Genomic DNA, 9,431 nt, shown 5'->3' with positions numbered 1-9,431 from the left:
CAAAGCTCAACAGATGGGTAAGGAATGGGTGGCTTTGCCCATGTAGCTGCTCACCATGAGCTCTGCATCTCACTGAGCACGTGGGGCTGTGAAAGGTTGAAGGGCCCAAGAAATGGTCCTGGTTCAAGAAATGCTGTTTGCACCTTAGCATGCCTCAGAGCCGAGCTGCCTGCAGCCAGGCCAACTTGCACCAACAGAGGATGGGGGCCTTCCATCCCCTTTGGGAACATCACCCCAGGCTGCTGCTGCTCTGTGACCCCTGCTCTGTGATCCCTGCTCGTGTTGCTCCCTGAAAGGCAACCCAACGCCCAGCACCACAAAACAAACCATTGTACCTTTAAGGCGCTGCTCCAGAAAGAAAAGGCCTTTCATAGCAGCGAACAGCATCTCTTTTACTCCACGCACCATCTGTTTGCCAAGATGAAGAGCTCTGGGCTGGCAGAGGCTTAGTCATTCGGACAAGAATAGGTCCCACTGTACTTACGCTTCCCAGCTCCCAAAATAAAACCACAGCGAGTCACTGGCTTTGCTTAGCTCATGGAGAACACAGAGCTGCTCTCAGGAGCATCTCAGCTGTTGCCTTCCCCTAAGGCAGAATCAAAAGAGGAACCCTCATCCCTGAGGTGTGTGTGTGCTCAAGGTCAGGCTGGATGGGCCCTAATGTAGAGCCTAATGTAGTGGTTGGCAATCCTACCCACAGCAGGGGTTGGAACTGGATGGTCTTTGAGGTCCCTTCCAACCCAAGCCATTCTGTGATTCTAACACAGCACTGGGAACCCTGGGGTCAGCAGTCCCTACAAAGGCAGCCTTACCAAGTCAGGGTATTCTAGGGATGGGAGACTGCTCCATTAGAGCATCCTTACAACTATGGCTGGCAACTGAGCCACATGAAGCCCCACCTCACGTCATCCTGCTGGGAGGATCCCAATGGCCCCATTGCTCCAACACAGGCATGGGCTGGGATGGGCGCAGGGGAGCTCTGATCTTCTGATCTTGCTGGGGATTTCCCAGCTCCTTGTGGTCAAACCTAACCAGTATTTAAATATCATCACCTTGCTCCCCCTCCCTTTCTTACTGTCACCTGCAAATTTAGATTAACAAGAAGGTATGACAAAGTGCTACTGCATATGTTAATAAAGCCATTAGTGTCGGCCCGCCTGACATATAACCTGCAGAGCCTCCAATGTTTACTAATATGATTGTCAAAGCAGAGGAACATTACATTTTAATGACATTTCATATCACTTCAGTTGAAGTAATATCCTGGGACATGATAATCAGAAAGCCATTTAGCCACAGAACTATGTGCCGAATAGAGGCTGGTGCATGAAAAATGCTCATTTTGTCAGAATTAAAACATTTGTGTTTTTGCTTCATAAGTTGCAAGTGCACTTGTGGTGAAACACACTGTGAAATATTCATTGGAAGCAGCTCGGTTCAGGTAAATGGGTCTTCCAGATGAAATGCAGGAAGAGGTTATTATTGCATTTGCTGCGTTTTTAGCGAGCCGTACAGCGATGGGCAATTGATACCTATGATGTGCTTAACAAACCAATGAGGTTTTGGAACTTCTCCTTAAATAAAACTTCTGAAGTGGTATGAGTGGTCATGATGGCCCCAGCTGAATCTGCTGCTGTGTGCTGAGAGCAGGGGAATGGCTGCAAGACAGAATTTGTCCTGGGTCCCTTAAGCAGATTACGATACAGAAATAAATAACTGAATAAGAATTTCTCCTCTTCTGAAATAAAGTATCAAGGGGCCATCAATCTGAACAGAACAGCTTTCTGATAGAAACTAGCAATTGATTCAGTTGAAATCTCCCATCGGATGGGGGACAGAGCTGATTAAAGCTGTGCATGCACTATTAATAGGAGCAGGATGCCCTTCTGTCATTATTATTAATTATGCTTCTGTGATTACTATCTGTTCATCCATCCACTCATCCTCCTTCTTTAATCCCATCACTGGCCAGGTCCGGATGACACAAATTCTTACTCTCTTTTCACTGCCAGTTTGCCAGGGTGAGGTGGAAAGACAAAGTCTTTTCCAGCCTTAATGATGCCCTGTGTGGTCACGGTGGGGATGGATAGATCACAGAATCATAGAATCACAGAATGGCTTGGGTTGGAAGGGATCCTCAAACTCCAACCCCCCTGCCACATGCATGGGCCACCAACCTCCACATTTAATACTGGACCAGGCTGCCAAGGGCCCCATCCAACCTGCCAGTGAACACCTCCAGGGACGGGGCATCTGTCCATAGATGGTTGGGCTTTAATATCTTAGAGGTCTTTTCCAACTTTAAGTGATTCTATGACAATTATGAGAGAGTGGGGGGTTGGAGATGTGTGGGTGTGAGCATTTGTTTGAGAAAAAAGCACAGAGAGAGAGTTGCCAAAGCAGGAAGCCTGACCCCAGGGTCCCTTCCCACACCCACAAGCTCGTCCCTACCTGGAGGCCAGGTTCTCCCAATCTCTCAGCCGCTGTTCCCAAGATAGGCAGAAATTTTCCTTGGCCAAATAATTAGGCTGTGATAAGAGGAAACAAATGGGCCCTCAGAGCAGTGAGGGCTGCAATAAGAGATGAATTATTAGTCCAAGATGGAAATCTCTTTTGATAAATGACTGGCCTCAAGCAAGGAAGGATTCAACAAAACACAACAACGTCCTTGTTGTGACACGAGGAAAGGAAGGAACAAACGGCGCGCAGTGCAACAAAGCCTCCGCGCTACTGCCTTGACCAATGGATTAATCAAGTGTGTCCCACAGTGTCGCCACGCTCCCCTCTTTGCATTTCTTACAGCCTCCCTACATGGAGCACAGCGATGGAAGGTGCTCACCCTGACAGACGTCACCGTGGAGGGCGTCAGGAAGAAATGAGGAGCAGAGACTGCAGATGCATGGGGGCACTTCAAAGCAAACACAGAGCACTCAGCCACGGCGGTCTGGGAACAGAAAAAGGAGAGAGAACTGTGTTTTTGCTGTTTTCCTGCAAGCAGTTGGCTTAGTAGGGTGGGGCAATGCCTTGTACTCCAAGTGGAAGAACTGCCATTTATTAACGCTGGCCCAGTTCCTGATATTTTTTTTCTAAGTACAGAGCTGGCGAAGAAAATCCATTGGCTGCTGAAAATAAACCTGACAATGAGGCACTGGGCATGCCATTGAAATCAGCAGGTTTTAACATCACAGCTTCTCCTGGACTTTGATGTTTGGGAGAATGCTGCCTGTATGCTGCATGCACAGCAGAGTTCAGCATGTCTAACAGCAGGAAGGTACAAGAAAACCTTCCCAAGACCCCTGCTGATCAGTATTCAGACCCATGCAATAAGACTGGTGGAGTTCCCAAGCCCCCATAGCCTTGAATGCATTTATCCCAGGGGATAGGGCCTTTGGTACCACTACATTCAGTGGGATATTTAAGTAGAAGTGGATGGTAGGAACATGCACTCAAGAGCATGCATACTGTGTATACACACACCCATACATCCATGCTTTTAAAAAATCTGGCAGAAGGAGCTCGAGCATGAATTGCTAAATGTATTTCTTTCTCTGTCCTTCCCCAGAAACCGCTACCAAAACATACTATCATCTCCATCTAATGAGATTAGCAAGGTACCATGCTAGATCTTTATTAGTTAAAGCTGACCAGAGTGCAAAACTTGGCCTGAATTGTAAATGAGCTGATTGCCAGATTGAGGAGTGCAGCCAACAAGTAGATTTATTCCAAATGGGTCTCTGCTGTTTGCCTTGGGGAATATGCTTCCTTCTCTTTAACTCCCTGAAAAATGGTAGCCAAATTTCTGCTCTCCTTACATTCCCCAAAGCCAGCAGTACTGCTGCTTCCCACTCACACTGACCTATGCAAACTTAATCACCCTGACCTTGGTGATTTATTTGAGTACAAGGTAAGAGGGAAACAAACTTATTGGCTCTGGTGGCTCACGGGAGGATTTTGCACCAAGGATGTTTAGATATGGCAGTTCCTGCCTCCTCCACTTTGTCTGACTGGCAGCTTGAAGAGGCCAACACTCTAAATACTACAAGGGGAGCTCTGCATGCTGATATCAGAAGTGCTTGTTTACAGCATCTTCTGCACTCAGACCAGTTACTTTGGCTCCCAGTATTTCTCTTTTGTAAAAACAACGTAGGGAGAAACAAGTGAGAAGGACAATTTACGTTATGCAATGAATGATGCTAGCCTACCCTCACATGTAGTGATCAGTAGGAAATCTTTCATGAGATCTGCACATTCCTTTCCTCAGTCACGCCCAGAACTTCCCATTAAAGGTCTCAGAAGGACCAGCACATGCCTTGGGGGAAGGAACAGAGGCCAAAGCATGGCCACGTATGAGTGTTTCACCGCAAACAACTTTCTTGCTTTGGAGTAGAAATGGGAAGCATACGCAGAGCAGATCTGGTTTCCATCAGTCTGTTATTTATAGTGCTGGTTTCACACCGTGGCTTACACACACTCATGCTTGTTCCTTCAGACTGCCGTGCTTCCCTCTTACCTGAGCAATGAATCTCTGAGTTTTGCCCTGCTGCAATAAGCCTGCCAGCACCTCAGCTGAACATCCACTAAATAGCTCCACAGAGCTTGGCTGCTCATGAAATGAGAGTCAGTAAGCTGAGTATCTCCAAAGCATCCTTCTGATCCTCAGGCGATGGTAGAGAAGACAGACTAGTTTATCAAGAGTGCACAAGAGAGAGATCTTCTGGAGCCTCTGACTCACAGGCCCCAAAGAACTAACTGCATGTTTATGGCTGGATCAATCGAAAACACCTTTGGCACAGCAAAAAATACTGTCTGATGAAACAGCAAGTTGCTCTGCTCAGCTACTGCACTCTATTGGCTGCATGGTGGCAAAGACTTGACAGAAAGTCCCACTTTGACCAACTCATCGGAGGCAGCAATGAGACCTCCCATACAAGCATCCCGTGTCTGGGCTGTGATCCTCCCCAGCACAGCTCCCTGGGAAGCCTGCAGCCCATCCACTTGTTGATTGCTCATGGAGAGCAAAATGAGGGCGGTAGGGCCCATCTGGTGTGCCTGGAGTCATCCAGTGCTGTCCTAAGCTCTGAGTTCAAACAATGGCTGTTTGGTCTCTGCTGTTGATTGAATGAGATTTGTTGTCTGTAATAAAACTCCTGGCACATGATCAGTCGCTGCATATAAACCTAAATTACTCCAGGAAAAGCCAGGATACTGTCAAACAGCTCTAAAACATCAGTAAAACAGAGGCCAACCCCAGGCATGGCTCTGAAGAGCTATGAGTACGCCGGCGATGTTCTCCAGCTTCCCCTCCGGCAGACGCGTGGGCAAAGGGACTGAGGACAATGGCTATTCTTGAGAATTCCCTGCCAGCAACCGCATCAACACAAAGGCCAGGGCAATTTCCAAGATGGCCAGGACCAAAGAGCAGAAGATGACATCACACTCTGTCCATGAGCCTATAATCAACAAGCTATCCCCACTGGACAAACAGCACATGAGTTATGAAGCATGGCACCTTCTCCCAAACTTGCAGAAGATAAATTGATAGCAGACTGGATGGGAAACCAAAAGATGTGAGTTTGCCAGTTGTCCTCCAGCAGCAGCTCACCATGCCAGGGGCTGCACAGCTGTGGTAGGCTGCAGAACAGGAGTACTCCTTCCAGCAGCAATCTCTGGGCTACGACAGCCCAGTGAACATTTACCAGGAAACCACATAAGCATTTAGCCTAAGCAAGATGCGCCCAGGAGACCAGGTGATAATGTCTGACCTACTGCTAAATCTATAGGTGGTTCAGGTTAGGAGAGATGGATGTTGCGCCCTACTTCTGGAGTCCTAGGGCCAGAGCCAGGGGCCTACATATAGGTACCTGCACCTAGTGCCACTGCAGACATAGCAGCAGATCTGCACAGATGTCTCAAACTGCACAGTGTGCTTACTGGGGACTAGGAATGAAAAAGGGAACTGTAATTACAGTTTTGAGGGCTGTGGGGTAGAAGGGAACCACTTGCATCAAGATATTTATGGTGGTTTATAGTTTAGCTTACCAAAAAGAAGTAACTTATTAAAGGTAAAGAGCACCTACTAAAGAGGAGATCTCTAACTGCAGAACTCTCTTTTATCTAACAGACAAAAGCCTATCAAGATCAAACTGCTGGAAGCCAAAATTAGACAAATTCAAACTGCAAGGAAGGTGCCAGTTTGTAATCAAAAGAGTAATGAGCCATTGGAATTACTCACCGCAGACTGTGATGGATTGTCCACCATCTGAAACCCTTAAATCCAGAGTGGATGCTGTTCTAAAATATGCCACACTGCAGGCACATCTTTCCGTATTTGGAAACTATTGGTAAAAGCTTTCCAGCTTGCATGAATCATCTGGGCTCTAAAAAACAAACAAAAGAAATACCATGCTGCCTGGTTAGAAAGGAAGAAAGGGTGTAAAGTGAGAATCTCTCTTTCCCTCTCTTTCCAAGGAGCATTCCCAAATCTTGCATACTACGTAAGACAAAGTACATGTGAGATCTGTATTTTTATCACCTTTCCAGCAGGCAGGAAAGAAAAAAACACAGGGGAAATGGTCATCTGCCAAGACACCTCTGTGCTGGACCCACTGTGGGGGAACGCCTGCTGCCAGCCATCATGCGAGAGCAATAAACACCCAAGGCTCAGATACTCTCTCATTGAGAAAGTCTATTTTTGCTGACTTTAAGGGCACGTAATAAAAATTAGCAGGAAGGGCAAAGGGAGGTAAAAGAGCTGAAGGCTCTGAGCTGACTCTCTGTTGGGCTCTGAGAAAGAGTTAAGCCCCAGAACTGGGTGAATAAATGATTCCTTTGCTTCTCTGGTGAGTAATTTCAGGTTGCCCTCACAAAAAGCCATAGAGATCAATTCAGCCCACTTGAAATAAAAACAAGATTTAAAGCTGCTGAGATATCAAGTGAAGTATTTCACCAAGTTCATCCAGTTTCATTCTGAGGCCGTGAAAAAGGGGTTTGAGAAATTAAATGTAGGTACATTTCTAAGACACCTGTTTTGAAATAACCAAGAGAAGTATGCCAGCTTGGAAATAGCAAAATGAAACCTTTTGACTTAAAGCTGTTAGAGATAGTCCTTCTTGGCTGAAAAGATGTAATAAATTTGCAGATAGTTTTTATAAAACCCCTGCAACTGCATCGGTAGGATTGCACGTAGACCATAACCAGGAAGGCCTTTGCATCACACCAGCCTGGAACAGCCCACACAGAGAAACTCTGTTCCTCCTCCTTTCCCCAGTCCTTGCCTGCAAACACATCACTACAGTTAACACACAAAACACCATTCACTACAGTCAGAACATGGGAGCACACAGTTAGCTCTTACACCCAGGTTGGGATTGAAATGTAACAAAACTCTTAAAAAGCAAGGATGAAATACTGAGCCTTCTGAAAGCTCCAACAGAAAGAAACGTTACTTTTCCTCAGGCAAATGTGAAAAGCGAATAAAAGTACTTTTTTCTTTATTCATTTGAGTTTATTCAGCCACATCCAGAAAAGGTGCTCCAGATTTATTCACGGCAGAGTGGCTCAGAGCAAAATTCAGCCCATACTGGCAATACTTTGGGTTCACACCAACACCGTGTGGCCAGCTGCAGGCCCTCAAAGTAGCCAGCGCTGCTTGACATTCAGCCTTATTCTGCCTTCTATTACAGTGAGCAGGTCTCCAGATCAAGAGCCGCTTTACCTGAGGTTTGTTTGGGGCTCCTCAACTTCTACAGAGCTCCTAGAATCATCTCAGCACAAGTCATCTGAAAGTTACGGCTGCAAGTAGACTTTATGATTCAGAAGCCACCAGAAATGTGCAGACTTTTGCTAAGAAATTACACAGCTAAAGCATAAATGTTTCCCCAGCTAGAGATATCCAGGCAGTTCTGGATATAAATCATGTATGAGGGATTGTTCTTACATTAATATATTTTTTCAGGTCAGGACCTAACCACAGAGAAACTGAAACAAGCCATGTAAAGGCAAAGAGGAGGTCAATATGTGAGAGGAAAATCAAACCAGGATCTGGCCATACCCAACCCAGCAGCTTGCCCTTCCTTGTTAAGGTCACTGGAAACTGAGAATAATCAGAGCCTGAGAAGTAGAACATAAAGGCTGAGCTTAAGGGAGAATCTCCTGCCTGCAATCCTGGTTGAACAGATGCCTGAAACCATCTCAGGGCATTTGTCTTGGACTCAGTGAACCCTACAAATAGAGTAAGCGAAACCCTACAAAATGCACTTTGCATGGATGGCAGATGGGCCCCATGGGCTGAGCAGGTATTGCCCACATCTCACTCCGGTGTTCTGGTGTTCCTGCAGTGTAACTCTTAACACCCACAACCAGATTAGCTACAAGTCTATGCTGTACCGTGGTCTGGTCCAGCAGGAGAAGCTGTGGTCATCACTAGTAAAAATATTTTCAAATTACCTCAGGTTGGATATTAAGGAAAACTTCTAGAAAAGAGTGGTCAGACTCAGGGAAGTAGTGGAGTCACTGTCCCTGGAGGTGTTCAAGAACAGTGGGGATGTGGTACTTGGACGTGGTTTAGTGGGCACTATTGGTGGCAGGGGGACACCTGGACTAGATGACCTTAGAGATCTTTTCCAACCTCAATAATTCTATGAGTCTATGACCTGCACTTTTTTTTTTATTCTGCTTCACCAGAACAGTTGATTTCAACACTACTTGCAAGAAATCTGAGACCCTAGATCTCATTGGCCTCTTTGCTTGTAACAGCAACAAGACTCCTTAGAAATGCCTCCTAAACAGAAACAATCTGTCATTCAGACAAGCATAAAAACAATCGGCAGGCAATAATCATTGACGTGTTCATCCTTCCTTCTCCCAAACTTCCAGGCTCACCAGGTTTTCCAGGTGAGGATCAGCTTGTGGCCCCAAGCAGCTGCACGCACACAGCCACAGATGCCCATTCCCATCGAGCAGTGGGTACGCACCAACTGAACCACAGGAACAGCAGGACAGATGAGAAATGCTCCCCTCACAACGGGAAATACAGCAGGCAGGATACCGAGAGGGTGGTCTGCCTGTTAATTCAGGAGACAGAATTCAAACTGAAAGCTCCATGTGGTGCAAATTAGCAGAAACTAATTCTAATCCATCCCACACTGGCACAGAGGCACGTCAGCCCCGCTTAAAAATTGCACCTCCCTTCAGATCCGGGCTGCCCCTGTTTTGTGCGGAGAGAAAAAAGGATGGGAAGAGGCGTGCAGATGGTCCGGATTATCGAATCGCTGTGGAGTATCAGCCACTTGCCCTGTGCCCCGTGATAAATCCCAGTCCCCTTCCATGTTTGTGGGGAAGAGCAACGCGCTCCCGGGGCTATGATTGGGTTGAAAGCCTGCCTAGTTAAGGAGATGTAAATGCCGAGCCCCTCTCAGCCTGTAATTGTCATC

The sequence above is a fragment of the Tetrao urogallus genome (genome assembly GCF_951394365.1).
Source record: "Tetrao urogallus genome assembly, chromosome: 18".
Taxonomy (NCBI): domain Eukaryota; kingdom Metazoa; phylum Chordata; class Aves; order Galliformes; family Phasianidae; genus Tetrao; species Tetrao urogallus.
The sequence above is the reverse complement of the archived record's forward strand: the minus strand, read 5'-3'. Positions refer to the sequence as shown.